A 16,623-nucleotide genomic window follows, 5' to 3' on the forward strand; every position below is an offset into this window, starting at 1 on the left:
GGTTGAGCTGTCCAAATGAGGGAGGGGGTCATGGGATAATAAGAAATGTAGGTGGAAAATGTAGATGGTTAATATTTTGAATATTATATGCACAAACATATACATAAACATATGTATAAAGAAAATAGCCCAGAAGGTCCATAATGGTTATTTTTGGGTGGTAAAATTATCAGTATTTATGTTTACTTTTTTTGTGCTTTTCCAAATGTTAAACAATGAAACACGTGTTACTTCTTAATTATAAATGTTATTTCAAAAGTTGAAATAAAAACATATGTAGCAAAAGAACAGGCAGAAGAATTTGGCAGAGATCTGTTAAAATAGGCTTTTGACGAAATTGGAAGGCAGGATCAGGACAGGGAATTGGGTTAATCGCTCTCCTGCCTTCTACTAACCCCTTGGGCATACCAAGAGCCTTGGAGACTCCACACCTGAGAAGCCCGAATTCAGCTCTTTCTCTCCCTTATCCTTCCTGCCCTTTGTCACCTGTAGACTGATATTGAGCTACTGTCAGCTGAAACTTTGCTTCTGGTTCTGTGACTTGTTCCTTTTCTCTGATTGCTGATCATTGCCTAAATTTCCTGAGATTATCACCAAACAGGATATTTCTTTTCCCCTCCCCCTCCCCCTAACAGAGTCCAAATAGAAAGAAATCTCTTACTTGGAAAACTCCAAGTTTTGCCAAGGTCCAGCCTCGGTTTGTGTAGCACTGACTGGCTGCCTTAGACAACCTTTTAGTGGTGTTCCAGATAATAAAAGGATGCAATCAGGCATCAGGTCATCTGGAAGACAAATTTTAGAGGTCACTTCCTTTTGTCATTTCTTTGCTTATCCCAGTGTAGAGGATGGTCAACACTGTATAAACACCCCACTGGATATCCACTTAAAAATGGGAAAATTTTGTCATTTACACAATAATTCCTTACTACCTGATTAATTCAATCAATTCATGTGTACTGGCCTATTAGTATACGCAATGCATTAGTATAACATTGCAATGCTATGTGCTTAGCAGTAAAAAGACATACCCAGATGTTATACTAAAATTTCCTGTTTGTTTGAAAATACCAACTTAAGCAAGTACATATTGTGCAAGTAGTTTGTCCCTCCCTCTCCAACTGTAGCTGACACCACCAATTATAGATCATAACATTCTTTCCTATTTGGTCTGGTTTGGCCTCAGGATTCTTTCCAACACAGCACTCCGGAGATGAGAGAAGCAGTGAATCAGGTTTGAGAGATACAACCCCTTGTTATTCCTGGGCTAGGGATCCAAACGGCCTCCACGTTTCAGCCTCCCTGCCTCTACCCTTCCCTTTCCATTTGGAAGAACTGTCCTTTAGTTAGACTGTCAAAGACAAATATGAAAAGCATTCGTTTAATCCAGCACTTTCACTTGCAGAGGAAACACTGAGGCAGAGGGGACATTAAGTCACCTAAGTCACATAGATAGTAGGAAATATGAGTTTTCTAAATCTCAGTTTAAACGGAAATCTTTGCCATGCTATTCTGGGGCTTGGCAATTTTAAGATTTTTTTCACATGAGCCTTTCTGACCTTTTAGAACTAAGAATGCCTGTTTGCCCTCTTGGTCCAAACCAGACAACTGTGTGAAACTGAATTTGAGGGAAAAAAAAACCCCAAAACATGCTGGAAGCTCAACAGCTTGTTTCTTCAAGGACACTGATTTTTTTTCTGATGTCCTCTTATATGTAGGGTATAGGTTAGACTTTGCCAGCGCGGAAATTAGACCATGTTTAGCTTTAACAGTAATCACACAGACACATACTCCTTTCCCCTTCAGTCATTCCCTTTTGAAAATAAACTTGAGGATTTGACAATGCTGAGTTTGAGCAACCTGGTTATGTCATGTTCTTGGTTGGTGAAGGGCCTCGCTGTGTTTCAGTAGTCAGTGCTGAATCCAAAAAGGACACTTTGCTCTTTCTTTCACCCCTTCCACAGTAGGGTTCTCCCACCTCTGCTTTCAACAGATGGGCACCTCAAAACGTACTGTGTATTGGAGCAAAGGGATCATTTTCCTTTGCTAGGGCATGACTTCATAAATTCATTTCTTGTTTAAAAATAAAGTTAGGGCTTCCCTGGTGGCGCAGTGGTTGAGAATCTGCCTGCTAATGCAGGGGACACGGGTTCGAGCCCTGGTCTGGGAAGATCCCACATGCCACGGAGCAGCTGGGCCTGTGAGCCACAACTACGGAGCCTGCGCGTCTGGAGCCTGTGCCCCTCAACGGGAGGGGCCGCGATAGTGAAAGGCCCGCGCACCGCGATGAAGAGCGGTCCCTGCACCGCGATGAAGAGTGGCCCCCACTTGCCGTAACTGGAGAAAGCCCTCGCACGAACCGAAGACCCAACACAGCCAAAAATAAAAAGAAAATAAATAAATAAAGTAGCTATAATTAGTTTAAAAAAAAAATCAGACTTTAAAAAAAAATAAAAATAAAAATAAAGTTACTCTGCCATGCACAGTTTTCATCAACATCGTGTTTGGAGGAAAACACCTAGCCCATCCTATAGAGGCTAAGCCGATGCTGGGCCTCTTGCTGGCAGGCTAACTGGGTGAAAGGTCGGTCCCACACTCACAGCCTGAGCTGCCCGCGCCTGGCAGTGAAGTCAACAAAGGAAGTTTAGTAGGTGAAGGGTCACCGCTGTGGAGCTGCAGTCACTTTCCATGCGTCATCCGCAGGCATCTAGTTTCTGTTCAGGGAAATAAAGCTCAGTAGGGAAAAGGTCACACAGACCGAAGCGGCTCTATAATAACCCACTCCTGCTGTGATGCTGTGCCCAAGGCAAGAGGCCAAGTGGTCAGGCCTCCTGGCCTTTAGGAATTCTGCTGCTCAAGTGGAAAAAGAGAGATTGTAAAGTGCTTTAAAGACCATCCTGTACCAAATGTGGCAAACTGATACACACCCTATTGACTGGCTAATTCATATTATGTAAAATAACTTTATAAGAAGAGATTCTTTTAAAAAGTATACTGCAATAAAGGAACTTATAGGTTTTCTTATTAGCTGCTCTAGACCAGAGCAATGGGTCCTGAGCCTGGCCACACATTAAAATCACCCGGAGAGCTTTTACAAATGACTGATGCTTGGTACCAGTTGAATCAGAATCTCTAGCTGGGGTACCCAGCCATCTTAATTTTTATAGAGTATATCTAATATGCGGCATCGCTTTAGAATCTTAAAAACATGGCCATTTGAAATGACTCCAGGTAAGGAGAGAAGTTCTCCACGTTCTAGAACAGTACTTTTTAGATTGTGGGTCATGACCAATCAGTGGGTCATGAAATCAGTTTAGTGGGTCATAACCAGCATTAAAATGAAATCAAATAAAGAAAAAAAGCATGCTTGTGATAAGAGAAATGGTGGGGGATGAAACTTTTGTTTCAGATCTATCTGGGTCGTGATATAAGAAGACCAGTATTCTAGAGTCTAAGAATAAAAGCTTTGCTGCCTTGAGCCTCCACAGAATTGTTCTGATTCGAAGAGGTTGTTGGCTTTTTAAATAGTTTTGTTGATTCCACAGGATATTGTGGCTGTGAGTTGGGAAGCCTGCCATGATATTATTTTGAAAAGTGCTGTGCAGTGTTCCTCCCACATGGTTCCCAGAGTTAGTTCAGTGTGAGCATTTCCTCTTGAAACATTACAAATGTAAAGGGAGGTCATGACCAAGATCTCAAGGTGAATTAATGAGAAATTCGAGTGAGAAAGAAATCGGTTGCTTACAAGTCTGGATGGAACCTTGCCAGTGTGAGCTCCACTCTAAGAAAACTAATCTGGCTAAGACACAGCCATGATAGTCCTTCTGACCCGTGGTCTTATGGGGTGGTCACAGGCTGTCACTGACCATGTCTAGAATCAGCCAAATGGTAGGATTCATACTCTGAGAGGAAGGAGTGTCTCCACTGGAGACGATGAGTAACACTATAGAGGACTGTTAAGTTGCTATTAGAGAGCAAACCCAGAAATTGTATGGAGAAAATAGGAATAGTGATGAGGGGTTCGTTCCAGTTTTGGCGCCTCTTTTTCCCTGTTAATGTCCTTTTTTCTTCTTTCTGATTTTTCTTTTGAGTTTCTTTCAAATGAGTGCTTCTGGTTATGCTACTTCCTTGTCTGCTAGTGGACACTATGTTTCAGGATGGTAGCAGTTAGAGAATCTATACCCTACATCAATTTGAAAGGAAGTGGGAGGCCACAGTGTTACTAGATGTAATGAAATCTCTGAATGTCTGAGGTGTCCACTTTTTATCTTGATATTTTGACACGATATTTAAGGAAACTCTTCCTTTTCTTCTGCTTCTGTATTGAGGAGGAAGAATTAATATACTCTGTCCTTCAGAGAAACCTGTCTAAGTGTTTGATTCACTAGTTTCAATATTTTGATTTATGAAAGAATTGCTGAAAACCAATGACTAGTAGTGTTTGCCCTTCTTTCTTAAGAAAAGATTTGCTATGTTCCTGCAACCAAAGGAATAATTAAAGCTAATTTCTCCATGGACCTTGGAAAAATTGGCAACAAATAATGGATTTGTCCATCAAAAAATGTTTAAAGCAAACATCTTATCAGTCACTGATCAGCTACAAATCCATTTAAGGCAGAACCAGACCAGCCATGGGCGATTTTTCTCATTAAAGTAGTGTTTAAACTGTTGTTTCCAGATGACATAGGAGACATAACAGACAAACAACACCTGCAAGAAGAACTGGTGAAGTACTGACTTTTCATCAGTCAAAAAGTTTATTAAGCAGATGAAAAGTAATTTGCCTTCACAGTGACATTTTCCTGAAGTCTTGTTTGTAGTCAAAGGCATTGTTCTTCCTTAAACAGTCAAACTTTAATTAATGGAAAAGGTTAGCATCAAAACCAAGAACATGTTGGTAAATTAGAAGTCGCATCAGAAAAATAAATTCAGTTAGGTTTGAATGAATTTTTCATCTGGTCCCCACCTCCCTCCTTAACCTCCTCTCCCTTCCCCACATGATCACACTTTCCTGTGTTCACATTAATCCTGTTAACAACAATGAGTGGATATTTCGACACAACGATATTCTGATCTCAGTAAATTTTACAATTCTATCACTAACTGAGATGGTTTGGTTGAAAAAGGAGGCAGTATTTTATAACAAAGAAGGGTGGGTTGAAGTCATGGGGATCCTGTGTTCATCTTTTGATACTCACTGAGAGCCCCTCAGAAAAGTATTTGATCTCTCTAGATGAGTTTCCATGTTGGCAAAGGTCAAGAGTTGTTGTAGATGACCTCTAACGTTCATTGCACTCTTGTTTGCCCATTATCACTTTTAAAATTCTTACTGAATGAGTCTGAGTAATTGCTGCCTTTGCCACATTGAGAAAGAATCTTTGGCAAGAGTTCAGTTAGTATAAACTCCTTTTCTAAGCAGAGGCATTCTGACATTGTCTGGGACCAACAACCATCTCATAGCTGCTAGTTCTGTTCTCTGGAATATCTCAAAATAAATCCAGCCAGGGCTAGGCACAGGATTCTGGTCCGGCTCATTGACTGTTCTGTAATGGGGTTTTGAATCTTGAGTGAGGCTGCAGCTGCAAGAACACAGGGGCAGGTGCTGCTTATCCATCATTACTGCTAGGGGCACAGGTGTGAGGACCGGATTTCTTCTGGGTGTAATCCTGGCGGGGCTTCTCGCTGCCCCATCCCAGAGCGCCCTCCATCTTTTCTGAACCTGATCCTCCCATGTCCTGTGGATTTTGTGGACAAATTTCCATTCTGATTAAGATAGTCCTGGTTAGGTACAATCAGAGCTTTTAAAAATAGGTCTAGGGCTTCCCTGGTGGCGCAGTGGTTGAGAATCTGCCTGCAATCAGAGGACATGGGTTCGAGCCCTGGTCTGGGAAGATCCCACATGCTGCGGAGCGACTAGGCCCGTGAGCCACAATTACTGATCCTGCGCGTCTGGAGCCTGTGCTCCGCAACGAGAGGCCGCGATAATGAGAGGCCCACGCACCGCGATGAAGAGTGGCCCCCACTTGCCGCAACTAGAGAAAGCCCTCGCACGGAAACGAAGACCCAACACAGCCATAAATAAATAATAAATAAAAATTAAAAAAAAAAAAAAGTAGGTCTAGAAGCTGGCAATCAAGATGCTTGAGTGACTTTCCATGAAATTTCTCCCCATATTTGGAGGCAATTACCATTCTGCCTGTGTATTCTTTTCCCCAGAATTTGGACACTCTTCCTTTGACATTCCTGGTTCTTTCACCATCTTATAGATCTACAGTGGTACTCACCTACAATGGTTCTCTTATTCTTAACACCATTCTCTTAATTGTGTAGACTAAGGTTGAATTAGCATTTGATGACACAACATTATACTTTTGGTTGAGTTTATTGCCAACTAAAACTCCAAAGTCTGCTTCCCTCTGTCCCCCATAAAACATGTATACACTTAATTGATTTTTCAAACTCGACAGTTTTTTTTTTTAATTTCATCAATCTTGCCTATCCAGATGTCAGTGAATTCAAATTCTGTAGTATTGACTATCTTTAAAAAGAAAACTGGTTTGTGTCATCTGAAAATTTGACAATCCTGTATTTGCCATTTGGCTAAGTTGCTTATAAGGAAGATAGAGGCAAGGACCAAGCTCTTTGGAAGAACCCTAGAAAACTGTTTTTGGAAGAAAATAGAATACCACTTTTGCAAGATGCAGCTGAAAATAGAGTACCACGCTCAAATACATGTGGAAAATGCTACATACTAAAACACTCTTTTGAGATTTAAAATACATATTGATGATTAAAATCTCCAAGAAACTTCCCTCCAGATTGATATTGATCAATGAATTTAGCATTTCCCAAATTGTGTTCCAGTAGATATTCCTTGATAAAATAAGAAGGGCTGGCATAAATAAATACTTATTTACTCTAGGACTTTCAGAACCATATTTATGGTATTGGTATAATGTGAATCTATAGAATATTAGTCTTTCTACAATTTACTGGACTACAGAGACTTCTTCTTCACAGAGCATCTTTCAAGACTGGTAAGGTAGGACTTCCCTGGTGGCACAGTGGTTAAGAATCCATCTGCCAATGCGGGGGACATGGGTTCGATCCCTGGTTGGGGAAGATCCCACATGCCGCGGAGCAACTAAGCCTGTGTGCCACAACTACTGAGCCTGCTCTCTGGAGCCCACGAGCCACAACTACTGAGGCCGTGTGCCACAGCTACTGAAACCCATGCGCCTAGAGTCCATGCTCCGCAACAAGAAAAGCCACCACAATGAGAAGCCCGTGCATTGCAATGAAGATCCAACGCAGCCATAAATAAATAAATAAATTTATTTTAAAGAAAGACTGGTACGGTAAATTTGGTAAAACCATGTCAGTGAATATTTTGGGGCTATGGTTGTTATGTTGGCTCCATATCTGCCTAGATTTCCAACCACAAACTTTGTGAATTGATCTAATGCATGACATGCCTCCACCAGTGCTATGATCAAACACTAAGATCACTTTTTGAAAGAACCCATTTTAAAAATCAACTTTATTGAGTCAAAGTCAACTTTATTGTTATTCACATACAATAAAATGTGATCCTTTTAAGGGTACATTCTTAGAGTTTTGACCACAACCACGATTAAGATATAGAACATTTCCATCACCCCCAAAATTTCCCTTATGCTCTTTTGCAGTCAGTCTGCTCTGACCCCTGGCCCCAGGCAACCACTAATCTGCTCTTTATTGCTATAGATTAAATTTCCTTTTTTCTAGAATCTCATATAAATGGTATCATACAGCGTGTACTTTTGTGCCTGACTTACTCAGCATGTTTTTCAGAGTCATCCATGTTATTGTATGTATTAGTAGTTCATTTTATTGCTGAGTAGTATTCCACTGTATGGATACAACACAGCTCGTTTATCCATTCATCTGTGATGGGCAGTAAGACTGTTCCTAGTTATTAGCTATTTGAAATAAAGCTTTTATGAACATTGTATACAAGTTTGTGTGTACTCCAGCAGTGTATGAGTTCACTTTTCCACATCCTCACCAACAGTTGATATGGTTACTCTTTTTCATCTTAGCTATTCCAGTGGGTGACAAGGAGTATCACATTGTGGTTTTATTTTATTTATTTATTTTTGGCTGCATTGGGTCTTTGTTGCTGCCTGCGGGCTTTCTCTAGTTGCGGCAAGCGGTGGGCAGGCTTCTCATTTCGGTGGCTTCTCTTGTTGTGGCGCACGGGCTCTAGAGCACAGGCTCAGTAGTTGTGGTGCGCACAGGCTTAGTTGCTTCACGGCATGTGGGATCTTCCTGGACCAGGGATCGAACCCATGTCCCCTGCATTGGCAGGTGGATTCTTAACCACTGCACCACCAGGGAAGTCCCTTTCATTGTGGTTTTAATTTGTACTTCTCTGATGACTAATGGTGTTGAACATCTTTTCGAGTGCTATTGGCCATTTGCGTATCCTCTTTTGCGAAGTTCCCGTTTAAATCTTTTGTGCATTTAAAATTTGGGTTGTTTGTCGTCTTATTATTGATATTTAAGAGTTCATTATATGCTCTATACGACATGTCCTTTTTCAGATATATACGACATATGATACACACATATGTTCTATATGTTACAGTTATATATGCATGCATAACGTGTTTATACACATATATATTGGATATACACACACATAATATTTTTGATATATATTGGATATTTTCTCCCAGTTTGTGGCCTGCTTTTTAATTTCTTAAACGGTGTCTTTCTAAGAACAAAAGCTTCAAATTTTGAAAAAAATCCAACTTTTCAATTTTTTCTTTAATATTCTTGCTTTTTTAGCCATTCTAAGGAATTTCTTGCCTACCCCATGGTTGTAAAGGAAGAAGTGAATTTTCCCCTTGTATTCTTGTATTGGCTAATTCCAGCCATTGTGTTAAGACATTCCCCCCGTTCCCTTCCTTCCACAGACTCATGATGAGTTGGCTGGAAGAGACAGTAAGCTTCCAGTTGTTGGGAGTCTACATCAGCTAATGTGACAGGAGCATGGTTAGGCCCTATTTAAAAAGAACACAGAGAACATTTGTAATATGTAAAACTCTTAGAAGAATGCTCTGAAAGGCCTTTCTTAACCACCTTATTAAATAAGTCTTCTCAAGTTACTCTCTATCACATCACCTTGGAAGAATTCTTCAGGGCACAATTATGTTTGGCAATCTTGTTTGTTTGTGTACCTATTTCTCATCTGACTCCCACATTAGACTCTAAGCTTTTCTGTCTTGCTCACATGTGTTGGATGAACGGATGAACCAGTAGAGACTAGGCTGCAATGTGGCTGACAGTATTGACATCAATTTGAGTTTTGTGGCTCCCACAACTTCAGCCTCCAGAGCCTTCCCTCTGTCACTTTCACCCATTACATTTGTAAATACTCTGTGGGGGTAAGACCTTTGCATAGAATTGCTAAACCCATTTCTTTAGGAGGGCAATCTCTCTAATCCTCACTTCAATGAGAATTGAGATTCTCTGAAAATACTTACTATATTCACCCTTTCATGGGTAAGAGATGATTCAGGATGGGGTAATGGGGGAATTATTATGAAGATTGCTTCTTTCTGTAATTTCCTCTCTAGCCTTTTAGATGGGTAATTAACAACAGAATATTGGTTTTCTTAGATTGTTGCCTAGTAGCGTAAACTCGGTTAAAGCGGTCCTGCTGGCATTGTAGGGAAGGGTTTCTTTTACTGGTGTTTATCATTCAGCTCCTGAAATTCACACTGGGTGAAACTTGGCATGACAGCTCTCAGCTCAGTTGCAACTTAGAAGAAAACAGATTCTGCTTTGCTTAAATTGTTTTCGATTGACTGACTAAGAATAAATTAAAGGTTCTCATAGGTAATAGCTTTTGAATTCAATTAAAAATATCATCAGGCAGCTGCTTTCTTTTTTTCTGAAAGTACAGAAATGATTTTGAGCTAGTTAATTGATTTTCTTATGAAGTTTTTTGACTGACAGATTTAGTTTAATTCTTCGTCAACATTTTTCACTTGTAGTAATATAGGAATAGAAAATCGGAATCAGAAAAAAATTCTAATTATCCTGTTATGGTAAGAATCTCAGAGTAATAACATCTTAAAGGTCAGTCAATTCATCTCTTCATTTGTTCATTCATTTGAACATTGATTCATTGATCAAATATTTATCTCTTAATTTGGGCCAGGTTCACTGCACAAGTGTTTAATACTTATCACACTTGGGATTTTTTTTGTTTACAAATGACCCTAGTTTGCTAGTCTGTAAATTTCAAGCAAGCTGGGACCATGTCTGTTTTATTTACTGCTGGATCATAAGTACCAAGAATAATGGGTGGTGTATAGTAGACTTTCAATAAGCATTTGGTGGAAGAAAGAAGAAAGAAAGGAGAGAGGGAGGGAAGGAAGGAAGGACAGGAAGTTAGCAAGGGTAGGAGATTGTGAGATGTTCTGTGTACTGCACTCCTTGGGCAGGAGGAGGCTAGGGACATACTCACCCAGATGCTAAGGTTAGCCAAACTCTTCTCTTCTTTGTTCAGTACAGATCAAGGAAGATTTCACAAGATGTTTTCCCCCTTAGCCATGTCGGAAAATCATGTTTTCTAAATTAAAAGGGGAATTTGTTGGGTGTCACAGTATTCCTTAGAGAATCAGGCTGTATTCTTCTCTAGCTGTTGTAAGGGGTTTATACTCAGAGGTAGGAGCCTGGAATCCTATTCTATCTCCACCCACAATTTGCTGTGAGACTATAGGCAACTTACCTCATCTCTATTTTCTCACCTCAAAAAATGAGGATAATGATGACAGGAATACTTGTTTCAGGAATACTTGTTTAGATTCACTGAAATGTGTATCTGTGTGAATGCTTGACAAAAAGTAAAGTTATTTGAAAGTAATTTGTGCCAATATTATGGAAAGAATTGGGACAATTCTGCTGGCTTCAACCCCCAAAAGACTAATTGACAAAAAGAGGCACTGGGAAAGAGGCTAAACCCTAGGCTGTACATATTATATGACTCCATTTATCTACTATCAAAGCCAGTTAAAATTAAACTTTAATGCAGGAAGTCAAGGTATAAGGGATGGAATGAGGGGGCATAAGGGGTTTTTGGGGTGCTAGCAGGTTTTATTACTTTACCTGGTTGATGATTACAATGGTAGTTATATGTGATAATTAGTTGACCTATACATTTATGTTTTACACCTTTTCTTTATGCATGTTATGCTTCAATAAAAAGGTTAAAATGTGATACTGAAGATGATTTTTAAAAACCACCCAAAATTCAACCACTCAGGTATAACTGCTATTAACATTTTGGTCTCTGCTCTTCTAAATTTTTTTCTTTTTATATACAAGTAAACCTACATAGACACCAACCTTCTCCCACCCCCCCAGAGAAAAACCTACAAAAAACATTTATAAATGTAGAAACACACAGTTACACACATTCTATATTTTTATGTAAAGTGGGATTTTGCTACATATAGTATTGTTTTATAACTCATTTTTTAAATGAATATGAAAAAGGCTTTGATGTTTTTCCTGATTACTAAAAAAGTGCTCAATAAAAATGTAAATAATATAGAATATATGCAAAGAAGAAAGTACAATTCACTTTTGGCCTCATCACTCAGAAAAAAATGATGTCTTATAAATTTCCTAAGAGATATGACATCACAAGTTTTTCCCAAAGTACCTTAACAAAATAGAGTATCTGATTCTGTCCTTCAGATCCAATCTTGCAACTTACTGTAGTACAAATGTTGTTTTAAAATAATAGGAGGCTCTTTCTCTTAGGCCTAATGGGGTGTCTGCATCTGGGTCAAGTCATTGACAAATGCCTGAACGTGGGTCTTGGCTTTGTAAGCTCACAAAGTTAATATTATAAGTTAACTATTATCTGAGAGTCAAATTCAAAAGACTAAAACTTAAAAGATGCAGACTCCTATCTAGAATGCCATACATGCTCTCGCCTTTACACCTGCTGGAACCCTCTGCCTGGAACTCTCTCCAATTACTTATATGGCTCTCTCTTTATTCAGATCTCTACTTAAATGTCTCATATCCGAGGCCTTTCCTGACTATCCTTTTCAAAATAGTATACCTCACTCCCTGACACTGTGAATCCCCTCTTTTATGTTTCTTCTCGGCACTTACCATTATCTGATATTATATTAAGCATTTAGATTTTAGAATATTAGTCAGGGTTTCTTTGTTTTGTTCACTCATGTCTGGCACACAGTATATGCCACAATATATGCTCAATCAATTTTTGTAGAATAAATGAAGTGTTCCCCAAACGTGACACAACAAGTTAATTGCACCTTTTGCTCCTTCTCTGCCTCTAGAAAAATATCTTTGGGAAATGTGATCAAGAGCAGGAGGTATTATATCACCATAATGGTATCACCATGGAGCATGTATTTACCAGTAAAATACAGTTTTATTCTATTGGTGTGATTTTAGAGACACCTTCATCTATCAGTTACCAATTTGAGGCTCATGAGGTTAGAACGGTTCTTGGAGCTCTTTTTAATATTTCAGAAAGTTTAATAAAACCCATGCAGTTATCCTTAATAAGACTGGGGGGGGGGAATGAAAATAGATAATCCAGAGGTTGCAAAACTTTCTCAGGTCACAGTGATTTTGTAATTTTTGTGATTTTGTAATACTATCATAAGCTTTACTGCTAATAAATCATTTGAAATCTGGATTAACATTGACCAAAAAATAGTGATAATATGGGCAGAACAAACTATTGATTGTTTAATGTATATAAAGCTTATTTGGTAGACAAAATCTTTTAAAGACTCCACTGACACTGGGTAGGAGCAGATGAAATGAATTTAGCCTGATTAGTGAAGCATTTACAAACTTACTTTAGAGAGAGAGGAAGGGTGGAGGTCCTACCTCTGCAGAAGACTGCCTTATTGTATTATGTGATGATTTTGATGAGGAGCACTGTCAAAGGGTGACATTTTTTCTCTCTTCCTCCCAGCCTTTGGATTCCAGACTCCTATACACATAAACCAGCCTCTGCAGTGGGTGCTTGAAGGTCTAGGGATGGTTTGAAGCAATAATTAGTTTCCTATAGTACAAGTTCGGGGCTTTGCTTATTTTCATTAATAAGACTGGATTACAAAAAAGATAGCTTGTCATGTCAATCCCAAACTCCCTAAAATGGATAACCAACAAGGACCTACTGTATAGCACAGGGAACTCTGTTCAATATTATGTAACAACCTAAATGGGAAAAGAATTTGAAAAAGAATAGATACATGTATATGTATAACTGAATCATTTTGCTGTATACCTGAAACTAACACAACATTGTTAATCACCTATGCTCCAATATAAAATAAAAAGTTAAAAAAGAAAGAAAGCTTATGCTTTCCTTCTCATTTGGTGATAAAGATTACAGCAGAAATTAATGAAATAGAGAATAGGAAAACAATAGAGAAAAATCAATGAAATAAAAAATTGGTTCTTTGATAAATGAACAAAATTGGCAAAAATTAGCCTCGATTGACCAAGGGAAGGAGAGAGGACTCAACTTATTAAAATCAGAAATGAAAGTTGGGACATCACTACCAACTTTACAGAAACAAAAAAGGATTAAAAGGAAATAATATGGACAATTATATGCCAGTAAATTAGATAAGTTAGATTAAATGGACCAATTCCTACAAAGGCACAAACTACCAAAACTGACTCAGTAAGAAATACAAAATCTTAATAAACCTGTAACAAAAAATAAATAAATAAATTTAGTTGGTAACCAAAAAAACTATACACAAAGAAAAGTCCAGGCCTGGACAGTTTTACTGGTGAATTTAACCAAACATTTAAAGAATTAATGCCAATTCTTTATAAACTCTTCCAAAAAATAGAAGAGGAGTGAACAAGTTCAGCTCATTTTATGAGACCACTTTTATGCTGATACCAAATCCAGAAAAGACATCAGAAGAAAGGAAAACTATGGACTAATATCTCTTTTGAATATAGATGCAAGTCCTCAACAAGATACAGCAAACCAAATCTGACAACATATTAAAAGGATTATGTACCTTGACCAAGTGGGATTAATGCAAAGTTGGTTTTTACATCTGAAAATTAATTAATGTAATATGTAATATTAATAAAGAACAAAGTACCACATGATCATCTTAGTAGATACAGCAAACCCATTTCACATAATCCAATACCCTTTCATGATAAAGGCACTTTAAAAATTAGAAATAGAAGGGAACTTTCTCAATCCAATAAAGGGCATCAGAGAAAAGTCCACAGCTAATATCACACTTATTGATGAAAGACTGAAAACTTTTCCCCTAAAGTCAGGAACAAAACAAAGATGTCTGCTCTCATCACTTCTAGTATACATTGTGCTGGGGATTCTAGCCAGTGCATTTAACCAAGAAAATGAAATAAAAGGCTTCAAGATTGGAAAGGAAGAAGTAAAACTGTTTCTGTTCACAGATGACATGATCTTGTATTTAGAAAATCCTAAGCAATCCACTAAAAACTATTAGAAGTGATAAGTTCAGAAAGATTACAGGTTATAATATTAATATACAAAAGTCAATTGTAGATAGGGGTAGGGGATTAATAGGTACAAACTACTATGTATAAAATAAACTATAAGGATATATTGTACAGCAGAGGGAATATAGCCAATATTTTATAATAACTTTAAATGGAGTATAATCTATGAAAATTTTAAATCACCATGTTGTACACCCGAAACTAATATAACATTATAAATCAACTATACCTCATTTAAAAGGATTAATTGTAATTCTATACACTAGCAATGAATAATCTTAAAATGAAATTAAGAAATTTATTTACAATAGCTTAAAAAAGAATAAAATACAATAAATTTTACAAAAGAAGTGTAAAACTTATACTGTGCTATCTGTAAAGCATTGTTAAAAATAATTAATGAAGATGAAAATAAATGCAAAGACATTTTATGTGCATGTGTCAGAAGACAATGTTGGTAAAATGGCAATACTCACCCAATTGATCTACAGATTCGATGTAATCCCTATCAACCTTACACTTGGTTTCTTTGCAAAAATTGACAAGCTGATCATAAAATTCATATGGAGATTTGAGAAAACTAGAAGAGTCAAAATAATCTTGGAAAAGAAGAACAAAGTTGTAAGTTGAAGGACTTACACTTCCCAATTTCAAAACTTACTGTAAAGCTACAATAATCAAGACAGTGTGGCAGTGGCATAAGGACAGACATATAGATCAGTGGAGTAGAATTAAGAGTCCAGAAATAAACCCTCCATTTATAGTCAATTGACTTTTGACAAAGGTACCAAAAAAAATTAAATGGGGGAAAGAATAGTCTTTTCAATAAATGATACTGGGGCAACTGAATATCTGCATGTAAAAAAAAAAAAAAAAAATGAAGTTGGACCTATACTTCACATCATATACAAAAATTAAGTAAAAGTGCATCATAGACCTAAATATAAGAGCTAAAAATATAACACTCTTAGAAGAAAATGTGGGCATAGATCTGTAACCTTGGATTTGGCAATGGTTTTTGAAATATAAAAACAAAAGTACAAGGAACAAAAGAAAAAAATAGACTAATTGGACTTTATCAAAACTAAAACTTTTGTGCTGCAAGAAACATAATCAAAAAAGTGAAAAGACAGCTCACTGAATGGGAGAAAATATTTGCAAATCATAAATCTAATAAGGGACTTGCATCTAGAATACATAAAGGACTCTTACAACTCAAAAATAAAAAGACAAATAATCTAATTTTAAAAATCACAAAGGGTCTGAATAGACATGTCTCTAAAAAAGATATACAAATGGTAAATCAAAACCATACATAAAGGAATACCACTTCATATATATATATAAATATATATATATATATATATATATATATATATATATAATAAAAAGATGGGTAAGTTCTTGCTTGGGAGGCACATATACTAAAGTTGGAATGATACAGAGAAGATTAGCATTGCCCCTGTGCAAGGATGACACAAATTCATGAAGAGTAAGTATTGGAGAGAATGTGGAGAAATTAGAACCCCCATACACTGCTGTTAGGAATGTAAAATTGTACGCTTTGGAAAACAACCTGGAAATTCCTCAAAAAGTAAACATATAGTCACCCTATGACCCAGCAACTCCATTCCTACACCCAAGAAAACATATGTCCACCAAAAAATGTTGTCCATGAAAGATCAGAGCATCATTCTTCATAATATCCAAAGAATAGAAATAACCCAAATGCCCATCAACTGATGAATGGATAAATAAAAAGTGGTATAGCCACACAATGGAATATTATTTGGCAATAAAAAGGAATAAAGTACTGACACATGCTACAACAGAGATGAATCTTGAGACTATATTAAACGAAAGAAGCCATAAACAAAAGACCACATATTGTTTGATTGATATGAAATGTCCAGAATAGGCAAATCCATACAGACAGAAGTAAATCAGTGGTTATCTAGGGCTGGGAATGTTTGGGAAGTGATACCTAAAGAGAACATGGTTTCTTTTGGAGTGATGAAAATGTTCTAAAATTTATTGTGCTGATGTTCACACAGCTCT

The 16,623-nt window shown here is 37.5% G+C and overlaps 1 pseudogene; it reads left to right on the forward strand.

The window, feature by feature from the left end:
* The first annotated feature begins 15,965 nt into the window (after positions 1-15,965).
* On the forward strand, positions 15,966-16,066 carry LOC114235724 (U6 spliceosomal RNA; annotated as a pseudogene).
* The last annotated feature ends 557 nt before the right edge of the window (positions 16,067-16,623 follow it).

Source organism: Balaenoptera acutorostrata, chromosome 7 (genome assembly GCF_949987535.1).
Source record: "Balaenoptera acutorostrata chromosome 7, mBalAcu1.1, whole genome shotgun sequence".
Classification (NCBI taxonomy): Eukaryota; Metazoa; Chordata; class Mammalia; order Artiodactyla; family Balaenopteridae; genus Balaenoptera; species Balaenoptera acutorostrata.